Source organism: Adiantum capillus-veneris, chromosome 19 (genome assembly GCF_014529385.1).
Source record: "Adiantum capillus-veneris isolate H3 chromosome 19, ASM1452938v2, whole genome shotgun sequence".
NCBI classification, from domain to species: domain Eukaryota; kingdom Viridiplantae; phylum Streptophyta; class Polypodiopsida; order Polypodiales; family Pteridaceae; genus Adiantum; species Adiantum capillus-veneris.
In genome coordinates this window covers 129,296,187-129,308,782 of record NC_140949.1, presented here as the reverse complement: position 1 = coordinate 129,308,782, position 12,596 = coordinate 129,296,187, and the positions used below count along the sequence as shown (strand labels likewise).

At 45.6% G+C, this 12,596-nt stretch overlaps 1 protein-coding gene across 3 annotated transcripts in view; it reads right to left on the bottom strand.

The window, feature by feature from the left end:
• Positions 1 to 12,596, bottom strand: part of LOC147434861 (putative protein phosphatase 2C 5) — a 113,169-nt gene that overhangs the window by 85,900 nt on the left and 14,673 nt on the right. The window lies entirely within an intron of this gene.

Genomic DNA, 12,596 nt, shown 5'->3' with positions numbered 1-12,596 from the left:
CTATTGTCGCCGGGAATCTGCAAGTGCAAAAACGCTGGCTGATCTGGTGCAAAAACGCTAGGCCTTTTGTTGAGAGAAAACACCAGAGTTGTCGCGGGGGTTGGTCTTGCTGAGAAGTTGCCTGTTGAGCAAGGTGCTCCTGCTGTCTCTTCTACCATTTAGTGCTAGTCTAGGTTTGCTTATATACAAACTTACTCAATTTGCCCTACCTACTTTCCAACAAAAGTCACTTAAAAATAATAAGTGAAAAATGTCAAAAATAGGGAAAATAGGCTAAATGCACTGGAAAATTCCACTGAAGGATTCTGATGGGAATGCTTATGATCATGTTGTGTGCAACCAGAGGATATGCATCTACACTAAGTGTCTGGGCATGCACGGTCTACGAATAGACTCACAAAAGTGCCAGATCACTTCTAATCTAGACTGATTGAATTGACTGAACCCTGATCATGCTGTAGCTTGTCCACGAACACATAGGGTTGGATGTATCACGTGACACATCTAGATGCAATTGCTAACTGCATTGCCGATAAATCGTGGTCTAAGATCCGAATGAATGTTAAATGTGATTTGTCATGTGATGTCTTGTGATGTCTAGTGATGTCCTATGATGTCGTGTGATGTGACTTTCGATTGGTACAGGTGTTAGATGTGTGTTCCTAGTGCGTCGGTACTAACAGTTAGTGTCTGCTAAGGCAATTTATGGCTTCTGTCTGTCTTGTAGGCGTAATCGAGGGCGATTACAATGCTTTCAAGAGGAGGGTATGTCACAAATTGGTGACGTGGCGTGTCACAACACACACACATACACTCTCTGTTGGATGCCGGACAATAATGATGACGTGGCTGCCCTGAAAATGATGACGTGTCTGGTTGGCCGGAAAAGGCGTGAACTGCAGAAATCTGCCACCTGGCCATGCTATACGGATGTCCACGTTTGGCAGCGCTTTTTGCGGGCAGAATCAGCGGCAGTTTTGGTTGCTTTTGGCTACGCAAGAGATAGAGAGAGTTAGAGCTTTAATTTATTAAAAGCTTACTTTATTGCCAAAGAATGGCTTGAGAGATAAAAAGATGGAATCTGCTTTATTTTACTAAGCTTTTGATTTTCAGCTTTTGAAGCTTTTGGGGGCTCTGCTTTTAGCATCCCTTTGTATTCTTTAAATAAGCAGGCAGGGCCTCATAACTCAGAGCATCTGGACGCAAAGTCTGAGTGTGAGCACCTGCCCGTCATAACTCAGAGCATCTGGACGCAGAGTCTGAGTGTGAGCGCCTGCCCGCACTCTTGTACTTTGAACACAGATTAATACATAAAGAAATACCAAAAGGGGCGCCAGTCTTTGGGGCCAATATCTCTAGGCACGGAACTCTGCCGGGCCAGTGTCGAATCAATTGTGAACTGTGAATTGTTTTGAAGTGTTTATTTGTGCTGTCGCGGTAGATTCTCGACTTGGAGTGTCCAAGTCTGTTACAGTCATGTGAAGGGTCAACGCTTTGTCATACTGTTTGATCCAGGCAATATGCATGATATGATTAGTGACTCTTGTTGAAAGAGCCCACTTAGCAAGACATCTTCTTTCGAGGTGTCGGGCTTCGCTCCCAGTATGGATTCTCTCATTATACGAGAGTGCCTTAATGTACTATTCACTGTTCAATAAGCGTCCTTCCGCAGAAAATTTGTAGTATCTCCTCTTTCAGGATGTGATATGCTTTTAGGCATACGATGGTTTCGTGAGCATAACCCTCTCATTGATTAAGCAGCCAATACTTTCACTTTCAATGCCAAAAGTGACTCTCCCATTGTCATTCTTCATCTCTCACTTCTAATGTGCATGCGAAGATTGAAAAGAATCAGAAAAGGAGACTCTCTCAGTCTTGTCTTCTCTAAAGCACAATGATGATGATTTGCAGGATAAAGATGTGATTGTTCACAAGGATGATGGTTTAGTTGATGCTTTTTCTAGTGAGGCTAACCTCATTGTAGATTCGATCAATCACGAAGAACTGATCTTGGCTATCGAGTCAAGATCTAAGGAACCCTCACAAGAAGTATTGAGTATGCGCATGATTAGTCAGTATGCATTGTTCGAGTGTTTCATTCGTGACGGTTTCCTGTATTTTAGTCACCGTCTACATGTGTTCCCTTTTCATAGGCATGCCATATTGTACGGTGAACACGATTTACTCATGAATGAGCACGGATATATGTGGATTACTCATGAAAAGATGACAAGTTTGCATTCAAGGAATTCACATTCCATGTCTCTTCCTTGGCATGACACAGTATCCGAAAGAGCACAAGAAGGATTGAGCATCAAGCATAGGCATTTCCATTGTGATTTGTCACAGTTCATAGATTTAGATCAAAAAGACAAGTTTTGATTCCAATTTTTGCATGTGTTTGATGAACGGTTTGGCACTCCATCTCTTTGTTCATCTACATTGCATGCACAGTCTTTAAAGAAGACTAGAATTTTTCCAGTCACTTTACATGAAATGGGTATGTTCATGTTTTTGTGTTGGAAGTGGTTTTAGGAATTTTCCTCCTCGGAGAATCTTGAAGAAGGTAGATCCATGACTATAGCCGAAGTTGGAGCTTTGACGCAGCCACAGATGACTTGTCGCTTTTGGGACAGCCCAAAGAAGCAAGCGTTGCAGACCTTTATAAAGTTCAAGTATCGCACGACCCACGCATCAGAGTGGGCCGGCGAAGAGTTGTTCCCACGATTCCAGGCATTGTTGGCGATCTCTCTCGACGCCATACAGTTCAGTACCAGTACCTCACTTTAAAAAGGAGGGGATGTCACGTGCACATCTAACCTTATGTGCGGGTGGACAAGCTACTTCATGTCTAGGGTTTGGTTAGCTTAGGAAGTGTTTTGGCACCTTTGTGAGTCTGTTGGCAAGCCATGCATGTCCAGGCACTTAAATTAGATGCATATCCTCTGGTTGCACACAGCATGATCATCAACATTACCATCACATTCCATTAGGAGTGCACATAACCTATTTTCCCTATTTTAGCCATTTTTCACTTATTATTAATAAGTGACTTTGTCAGGAAACTAGGTAGGGAAAATTGACTAAGGCAATATATAAGAAAAGCTAGCGCTAGCACTTTCTGGCAGACTCCCGGCATTTGGCAGTACACCTTCTCAGCAAGACTCCCGGCATGACAACCTAGCGTTTCCAACCATCAAGAGCAGCCTAGCGTTTTCAGCATTTGCAGATCAGCCCCAGCGTTTTGCAGATTGCAGATCAGCCTGGCGTTAACAGATTGCAGCAGACTCCCTAGCATTTTTGCAACAGACAACAGATCAGCCTAGCGTTTTTGGCAAACTGCAGATCACCTAGCGTTTTGCAGATTCCCGGCGACAAATCCATCATTAGCATCAGCATTTTCAGTTTTCAGCACTCCGTACTGCAGCCCCCAAACTTGGCAGATCTCACCTTCCCGCAGCAGATCCTCGCTGCACAGTCATATCAGCCAGCGTTTGCAGATTCAGCCCGCTATTCGCAGATTTCAGCATCTGCGTTTTCAGCGCATCGTCGTCGCATCGTCATCATCGCCGTCGTCACCGACAGAGTCAGAATTCAGCAGATACAAGATTTGCAGATTTCAACCCTTAGCGTTTTCAATTTTCAGCCCGTCTCGTCGTCGTCATCATCGTCGTTGACATCGTCGGCAAGACCATTGCATTCAGACCATTGTAGATATTGTGCAATCAATAGTAGGCTGCTCTTGCCATATAGAGTGGGGCCCTTGGAGAAGGGTTTGACAACATTCTGGTGTCGTATTCTTCTCTCTCTAGTTCTCAGTCTCAACACCTTCATTCACAGTGTTTACCACTTTGTTTGCGATCATTTGCACTCTCTCACTAAAGGAACGGAAGGCTCTCCTTCCGTAAGTAAAAGGAACCCTTGAGCACAGTTCGGAGCACTCATCTTGAGCAAAGTTCAACATTCACTTCCGCTGCACCTTACACCTAGCAACTATCTCATTCGTGATGGTTTGTTGTATTTTCGTCACCATCTATGTGTGTTGCCCTCTCTCAGGACAACCATATTGCACAATGCACATGACTCTCTCACGGGTGGCCACAGGAGAATGAACACCACTCTGGAAAAAATAGAAAGATTCTTTTAAAGGCCTAAAATGCGAAAGGATGTGTTTCGTTATGTCACACAGCGCACTATTTTTCAAAAGGTAAAAGCTCATCGGGGTAAGCAACAAGGCCTCTTGCTTCCGCTGACTATTCCCGATGGACCTTTTTAGGATATTTTCATGGATTTTGTGACTAACCTTGCACCTAGTTTGCATTCCAGGAACACTCAATGTTTGACAATTGTTGATCGTTTCAGCAAGTTTTGCATGTTGATTCCTTGTAAGGCCACAATCACAGCACAAGATGTAGCACAATTGTTCATAAAGCATTGGTATCCCCTCTGTGGTTTGCCAAATCGATTGTTTCAAATAGGGATGTTAAGTTCACGTCCAGTTTTTGGCACACTCTTTGAAATTTTTTTGGCACTAAGTTAAATTTTTCATCGGCTTTTCATTCACAGCCAGATGGGCAGATAGAGATTTACAATCAATTGGCTTTTGATGTTTTAAAGTCATATGTGCATGATCAACAGTCTCATTGGGAGCTCTATCTCCCATTGGTTCAAGCTATTTTGAATGACTCTTTTTCCTCTACCATTGGTCGAACTCCGTATGAGGCAGCTTTTAGCCGTCCGTTCCAGTCACTTTTGACTTGCTCGGTCAATCAAATGCCTCATGCCAATAAGTTGGCAATGCTGAAAGTCAGTCGTTGGATGAGATTTCTGAGTGTGTGAAGCTTCGGCTAATCAAAGCTCGGGAGTCTTACTCACGACAGGCTAACAAGCATCGTCAAGATGTTTCGATCAAGGAAGGGGATTGGGTTTATTTAAGAATCATGAAGCAACGTCTTAAGGACGTTGGAAAGAAATGTCCTAAGTTGTCTTTCAAAATGTATGGTCCATTTCCTGTCATTAAAAAGATAAATGTGGTTTCGATGAAATTGCAATTGCCCAACTCACGGTCAATGCACAACGTTTTCCATGTTTCTTGGTTCAAAGTGTTTCAGGAAACACCTCCAAAAGATATCCGAAGAAGAAGAACCGGAGATCATCGATGAAGCTGAAGTCATGGAGCCGGAGCAAGTGTTGTTGCATTGGTTTCGGCATGGTTCAAAGAAGCAAGTCAAACTGTACTTTTTGAAATTAGAGTTTTTCAAAGATTATACCGAGTCGTTGGCAACCTACAAGGAAGCCATGCAGATCGGTACAGTACCTCACTTTAAAAAGGAGGGGATGTCACGTGCACATCTAACCCTATGTGCATGTGGACAAGCTACTTCATGCTTAGGGTTCAGGTCAGCTTAGGAAGTGTTCTGGCACCTTTGTGAGTCTGTTCGCAGAAAATGCACATCCAGGCACTTGGAATAGTTGCATATCCTCTGGTTGTACACAGCATGATCATCAACATGACAATCAGTAGCCATCATGAGCATTTTACAGGCACAGAACCCATTTCCCTATTTTTGCCATTTTTCACTTATTATTAATAAGTGACTTTGTTGGGAAATTGGGTAGGGCAAATTTGCTAAGTTAATATAAAAGAAACCTGGCAGTCACTCAGAGAAGCAAAAGAAACCAAGAGAGCACAGGCAGAACCTGCAGCATGCCCTCTATAGTTCCTCCTCAGCAAGACATCAGCAAACCAGCGTTTTTTTATCAGCAAGACCAGCGTTTTACATCAGCAAAGCCAGAGTTTTTCAGCAACCAATCACAGCGTTTTCAGCCCTACTGAAACCAGCGTTTTTCTAGCAGATTGAACCAGCGTTTTCAGCCAGACATATCAGCGATTTCAGTCCCTGAAGTCAGCGATTTCAGTCCCTGAAGTTAGCGTTTTCAGCCAGCCGTCGTCAGCATCGTCGTTGCCCTCGTCTCCAACTTAGATCATCATTGCATCATAGCATCATGAACTTGCATCAGCACCTTTGTACCAGATTTGTGCAATCAATAGCATAGACTTCTCTCGCCATCGAGACAGGGGCCCTTGGAGGAGGGTTTAACAACATTCTGGTGTTGTACTCTCTTCTCTCTCTCTCTCAGTCTCAGCACCTTCATTCACAGTGTCATTCACTTTGTGATCACTTGCACTCTCTCACTAAAGGAACGGAAGGCTCTCCCTTCCGTAAGTAAAAGGAACCCTTGAGCACAGTTCGGAGCACTCATCTTGAGAAAAGTTCAACATTCACTTCCGTTGCACCTTACAAGTAGGTTGTTTTAATTCAGGGTTGGTTTCCATTGTCAAAGAACTATGTTGCACTAAGGGATCCATGCCTCCTTCTAGGCGAATGGGTTGCATTGCGGAGCCAGGAGTATGTGTCCACATTGCGTCATTTCCCCAATCATGCAGTGCTTTAGTCTGTCGTAGCCATGGTCTACCGATGAGCAAAGGAAATCCTCCCTCAACCTGGGGAAGACGAACCACAACAAAATCCAAGCTAAAGGTGAAGTCTTGTACCTGCAGAGGCACCTTGTCCATTATGCCCAATGGGTAGACTGTTTGCTGGTCGACCAACGTCAGTGTGAAAGGAGCAGGTTGTGTAGGCTGCAGACCAAAAGCCAACATAGTGGACTCAGGCATCAGGTTGATGCCAGATCCACCATCCACTATCACAACTGAGAATTGCCACCCCAAGACGGACACGGTGAGACGAGGGCTTCTATAATCAGTGAGGGGAGCGCATGGACTCTGATGGTTGCACTGGCCCGCCACTAGGACCTGCACCGGGGTAAAGCGATTGAATAACGGCAGGAGCATCACTCGAAAACTCGCATCTAGCCGCAGCATGTCATGGAGTGATACTTGTTGGAAGGTGTTCTTCAAGATTGTCTCTGCTGTAAGCTTTTCTTTTGTTACTAGTGGTTTCTTTGGTACCTTGAGCTGCTGTAGGTCGGCTACTGCTTCCAAGAAAGCTTCATCAATATTGAGAGCAGAGATTTGGATCCTTTCTTGGCACTAGGGGATGGCTTGTCAACAGTTGAAAGTGGGGTATCCACTGGTGGGAGAATGTGTGGGGGAGTTGAACTTGTTGGAATGCTAAGAGCCCTCTGGGCTCGAGTGAGGACATCCGTTGGCTCCTCTACCCACTGCAGCTTGTCTTGAGGGGCAACCACATGGGCAAAAGGTGGTGGCTGAGGGATGGCACTAACTGCTATCAGATTGATCTTGGGAAAGATAAACTCATTTTGGCTTTGACTGGGGCTCGAAGACGTGGATGCACGAAGTTTAGGACAATCCTTACAATGACGCAAGGAGGCGACCCTTTTGGCAAGGGGCATTTGCTTTGGTAATGTCCATAGTCCCCGCATCTGTAGCACAAAATGGGCCAATTCGATGGGCAAGTCGATTGGCGAGGTGGTCCTTGCTCCTGGTGCATGGAGGTGGAGGTGGAGGCATAGAAGCTTTGAGGGGCTGAAGGAGCATGATAAAAGCTCGAAGAGGGAAAAGTACTCTGCAGACCTTGCATACGAGGGGCTATTAGCAAAGGAGGCATGTGGTTTGGATGGCCATAGGGGGAAACCATGTTGGATGCAGGTGCTAACCCTCGTTGAAGAGTAGGGCCAAGACATTGCTGTATTTGTCACAATCCCTTGAGGTAGTAGCAATCCTTGTCCTCATGCCCAAACTTTTCATAGAAGTGGCAATAAGCCTGAAGGGGGCATTCTTGTGAGCATGCCCTGGAGAGCGGCATGAGCTACACCAGACCATAGCCTTAGTCTCCTGCTGAGACCTGAGCTCCTCTAGCTCGCGCTTGATCTAGTCCAAAGCCTCCTGATGTGGAGGCTTCTCCTGTCGAAGAGAGAAGGATCTTTACTCTTTGAAGAGCTCGTTATAACTTCAGGGCTTCGAGTTCCCTGCATAAAGAAGTCAAAGGATCAGAAGGACTTTCCAAAAAGACTGAGGTGGTCTCTACCTGAGGGGGTTAGGTGAACAGCTTCCTAGCCCCTTCTATCCGAGTAGCAGCTGCCAAAAACTCCTCCAGAGTAGCGTCAGTTCGGAGACTCTCGAAGTTTTCGCTAAGAGGTTTTGGAAAGAGCCTCCCCCACCCACTTCTTACAATCAAGGTACTGATCACTGTACTTGGTACTGCTTTTCACAATCAAGGGAGTACCCGAGGCTCGCATATGTAGAGTAGAGAGAGTGGGTCGAGCAGTTTGTGAGACTCCACAGCTTCATTTAACAGAGGGCTCACCTATTATTAAATGGCTTTAGTGACTTATTATCTATAAGTGACTTAAGGGCCTATTCACAATCACTTTATGACTATACTTGTGCAAGTAGAGTATGCACCTATTGACCTGCGGCCTCCCTGGGCATGCATGTCCTCTAGAGGCTCACAAAATTTCCAAGCTAGATCCCCAGGCTATACTTGACTAAGACTAATGCCGACCTGTAGGAGTAGCTTGTCCACATGGCTCAAGTGCAATACGCATGTGACATTGATGGATTGCGACTTACTTCCTCCTTTCTTCAAATGAGTCACCATAGATCTTCTTTGGCAGGAGTGAACATTTGCATGCCTTTCAACACTCCTACAATTGTTGAGTCTACAACAAGAGTTATTTCTACATGTCAGGTGCAATAGAAGTGTTTAAGGATTTAGTTCGGATCTAGTACTCCGCACAAACACAAGGTTACTTAACTTTACTTGAAAGGAGAAACTAAACTGAACTGAATGAGAGAGAACTAAATGAGAGAGAGAGAGAGAGAGAGAGACGACACCGCATGTCGGGACCAACCACCCTCAAGGGCCCCTTGCTCTGTTGTCAAAGCAAGTACTCGCTTTATTACTGCACAAATGTTGATATAATGATGCTAAATGATGATGTGACTGATGTTGGGTACTGTTGAGGTGTTGATGGGTATTGTGCTTGATACTGTGGGTACTTGGTACTTGGTACTACGGGTACTACTGGGTATTGAAGGTACTTTGGTATTGGGTACTGAAGGTACTTTGGTATTGGGTACTGCTGGGTATTGAAGGTACTTGGGTGCTAAGGACACAAAGGTCTTGATGATCCCTACGCTGAAGCCAAGCCAAAATGCAAGGGGTGCTAGATGCTGGGGTACTGCGTTGATGACGACGACGACGACGACGAGGGGTACTTGTGTTGCGGTGTTGCTGAGGTATTAATGGGTACTGCTGGAGATACTTGGTACTGGGACGACGACAATGACGACGACGATGAGGCTGTGGGCTGATCTGGTATCGCCAAGGACGGCGATGGCTGAAAAACTGAAAACCCTGGTCCTGCTAGCTAATCTAAAAACGCTGTTGATGCTGATCCGCAAGGGCTGAAGGTCCTGATGATCCCTACGCTGAAGCCAAGCCAAAACGCAAGGGGTGCTAGATGCTGGGGTGCGGTGCTGCGTCGACGACGACGACGACGAGGGGTACTTATGCTGCGGTGTTGTTGAGGTGCTAATGGGTGCTGCTAGAGATACTTTGTCACAAGACGAGCACCATGCGCCAACGGAAAAGAAGAGACTAAACAGACTTTTAGCACTTCAAAAACAATTGAACTAAAAGAGAGAGAACACGTGACATGGAGTGCCGGAATTCCACCCTAGAGAGTATTGGCCCCAAACCTTGGCGCCCCTTTCGGTATTTCTTTATATTGCATCATCAAAGTACAAGCTGGTACTCCATGCTCTGCACCTTCGTCCAGAAGCATGCCCGAGAATGAGCCCATGGCCTCATATTTAAAGGCCCTAGGCCCAAAAGCAGTTTACATGAAAAGCCTTAAACTCAAAAGCATCTAGTACAAAAGCATCTTGTCCAAAAGTTTTCAGTGCAAGTTACGAAAATCCGTACAGTTTGCCACGTCAACAGTCAGCGTGAAACGCGGGATTCCGTACAGTCTGCCACGTCAGCAGTCAGCGTGAAATGCAAGATTCCGTACAGTCTGCCACGTCAACAAGCCAGTGTAAAATCTGGGATATCCGTACAATTGCCACATCATCAGTTTCTGTTGCTGCTTCTTAGGGTTTAGGCCCCTTGGCCGATGATCTGCAAAGTGGCTCCGTTCTTCAATGGGTCGGCACGTCAATAGTTTGTGACATCCCCCCTTCTTGAAAGAGAGTAATCATCCGCGATTACAGCATATCTGCAAAACAACTCAAGATAGCTCAAAAATTTCCGAGGGACAATCAATTTGCTCTTTTTGTTAAGGAGTTGGCTTCTCCTTTCGGCTCTTTTGATAAAGGAGTTGGTTTGGAACTCTTGATATTCTGGCGTAGTAAAATTCGCCATCACACCCAAACCGCACTGATCTTCCACGGGTGTCTTGATGCACTAAAATTACATACCCAGGCAATCTCATCCAATTAGGAATATTCAGTGGTTGGCACATCACAATGCAACACAAATGCTCACATATGCATGTTACAAGACATAGAAACATAAAGTCGCCAATGAACACTCCACTTGCAAATAACCATCCAGGTCCGGGCCATGAGCTGTTCAACGACTCCCTCATCACTCCTCCCGCAAATAACCTAAAAAGGTCCGGGCCATGAGACATAGAGGCCTTTTACAACCAAACGTCCCCCAGACCGCAGCCTGCGTCGTTTGGAGGTTGCTGAGAGTATCGACTGCTCAGACTTCTTAATACCCCCCCCGCAAATAAACATCCAGGTCCGGGCCATGAGTAACAACAACGGTACTCCCCCGTAAATAACCACAAGGGTCCGGGCCATGAGTAAAAAAAGCACTTTTCAAACATTCAATACTCCCCCCGCAAATAACCAGAAGGGTCCGGGCCATGAGTATGAATGAGCAAACATTCTCAAACATCATTTGTCACTACTCCACCTGGAAGTAAAATCACCAATCATTGAAACCAGTATTAAAACCAGAGTCAAACAGTTCAAAGCGACACCAAGACAGGTTTAAAACAGAGACCATCCATTTCAAACAAATTCCAAACAAGATCACCAAACAAGTGCTCAAACAGATTTCAAACTTAAATAGCAATCTCGACAATCGAGCTCAAAAAATTAGGGTTAGGTTCCTTCCATGAGGTCATAGCCGACCACAGCATGGTCCATAAGCGCTTGAATAGTCGAAACAAGCCTCGACAGACAATGTTCCTATGGCGGTGATGGTAGCCTCGACAGAAAGTGTTCTTGTGGCGGTGATGGTAGCCGCAAAATATACCAATCACACTGGACCTCCAAGGTTATCAGCTTGAGAAGAGACACCTAGTGAGAGATGTCCAAAGACTGCAAGTTGTAATCTGCTAGGGTTTCCGTGGCAAGCATTTCAGGATACCCCACTCTGCCAAAAGTTGCACTCCAAAGGAAGATGTCAGAAACCATATAACTCGAGCAAAAATTTTCTTGAAAGCTTGCCAAGTCCTTGGAGTGTGCGGCTTGGTAGCTATAGACTTCCACCACTGCATGGCACTACCTCTGAGAAAAACAGCAGCTCGAAACAAATCTTGGATCCTTCTCTTGCAAGTGATCTTTATGGCTTATGCCCTGTAAGACATGAGCGGTGAAGACGGGAGTGCGCCCGAGGTGCGATAAAGTAAGGGTGGGAGTGACTAATAAGTCCGGGGTCGGGATCCGAAAATACTTCAAATAAAATTCCAGTGGTCTCTGGTTTGCTCTGTCTGCTCTTTTGTAGGACCAGTATGCTTTCAGAAAAGCACACGCCTGATGTTCTAATACCACTGTCACAAGACAGGCACCACGTGCCAACGGAAAAGAATAGACTGAACAGACTTTTAGCACTTCAAATACAATTGAACTGAAAGAGAGAGATGACACGCGACACAAAGTGGCAGAATTCCACCCCAGAGAGTATTGGCCCCCAACCTTGGCGCCCCTTTCGATATTTCTTTATATTGCATCATCAAAGTACAAGCCGGTACTCCATCCTCTGCACCTTCGTCTAGAAGCATGCCCAAGAATGAGCCCATGGCCTCATATTTAAAGGCCCTAGGCCCAAAAGCAGTTTACATGAAAAGCCTTAAACTCAAGCATCTTGTCAAAAAGCTGTCAGCACAAATTACGAAAATCCGTATAGTCTGCCACGTTAGTAGTCAGCATGAAACGCGGGATTCTCTACAATCTGCCACGTCAGCAAGCCAGCGTGAAATCCAGGCTGTCCGTACAGCTGCCACGTCATCAGTTTCTGTTGCTTCTGCTTCTTAGGACTTAAGCCCCTCAGCCGGTGATCTACATAGTGGCTCCGCTCTTCAATGGGTCGACACGTCAGCAGTTTGTGACATACTTGGTACTGGGATGACGATGACGACAACGAAGATGACGAGACTGTGGGCTGATCTGCTATCACCGAGGATAGCGATGGTTGAAAAACTGAAAACCCTGGTCCTACTGGCTGATCTGAAAACGCTGCTGATTCGCAAGGGCTGATCGCTAAATTCAAGGTGCATGGGTTGAAAAACGCTGGTGGGAGAGGCTGAGGAGAAACACCAAGGCTGGCTGAAAACGATGATGGCTGCTGGGTACTGCTGAGAAGAGGGTGTTG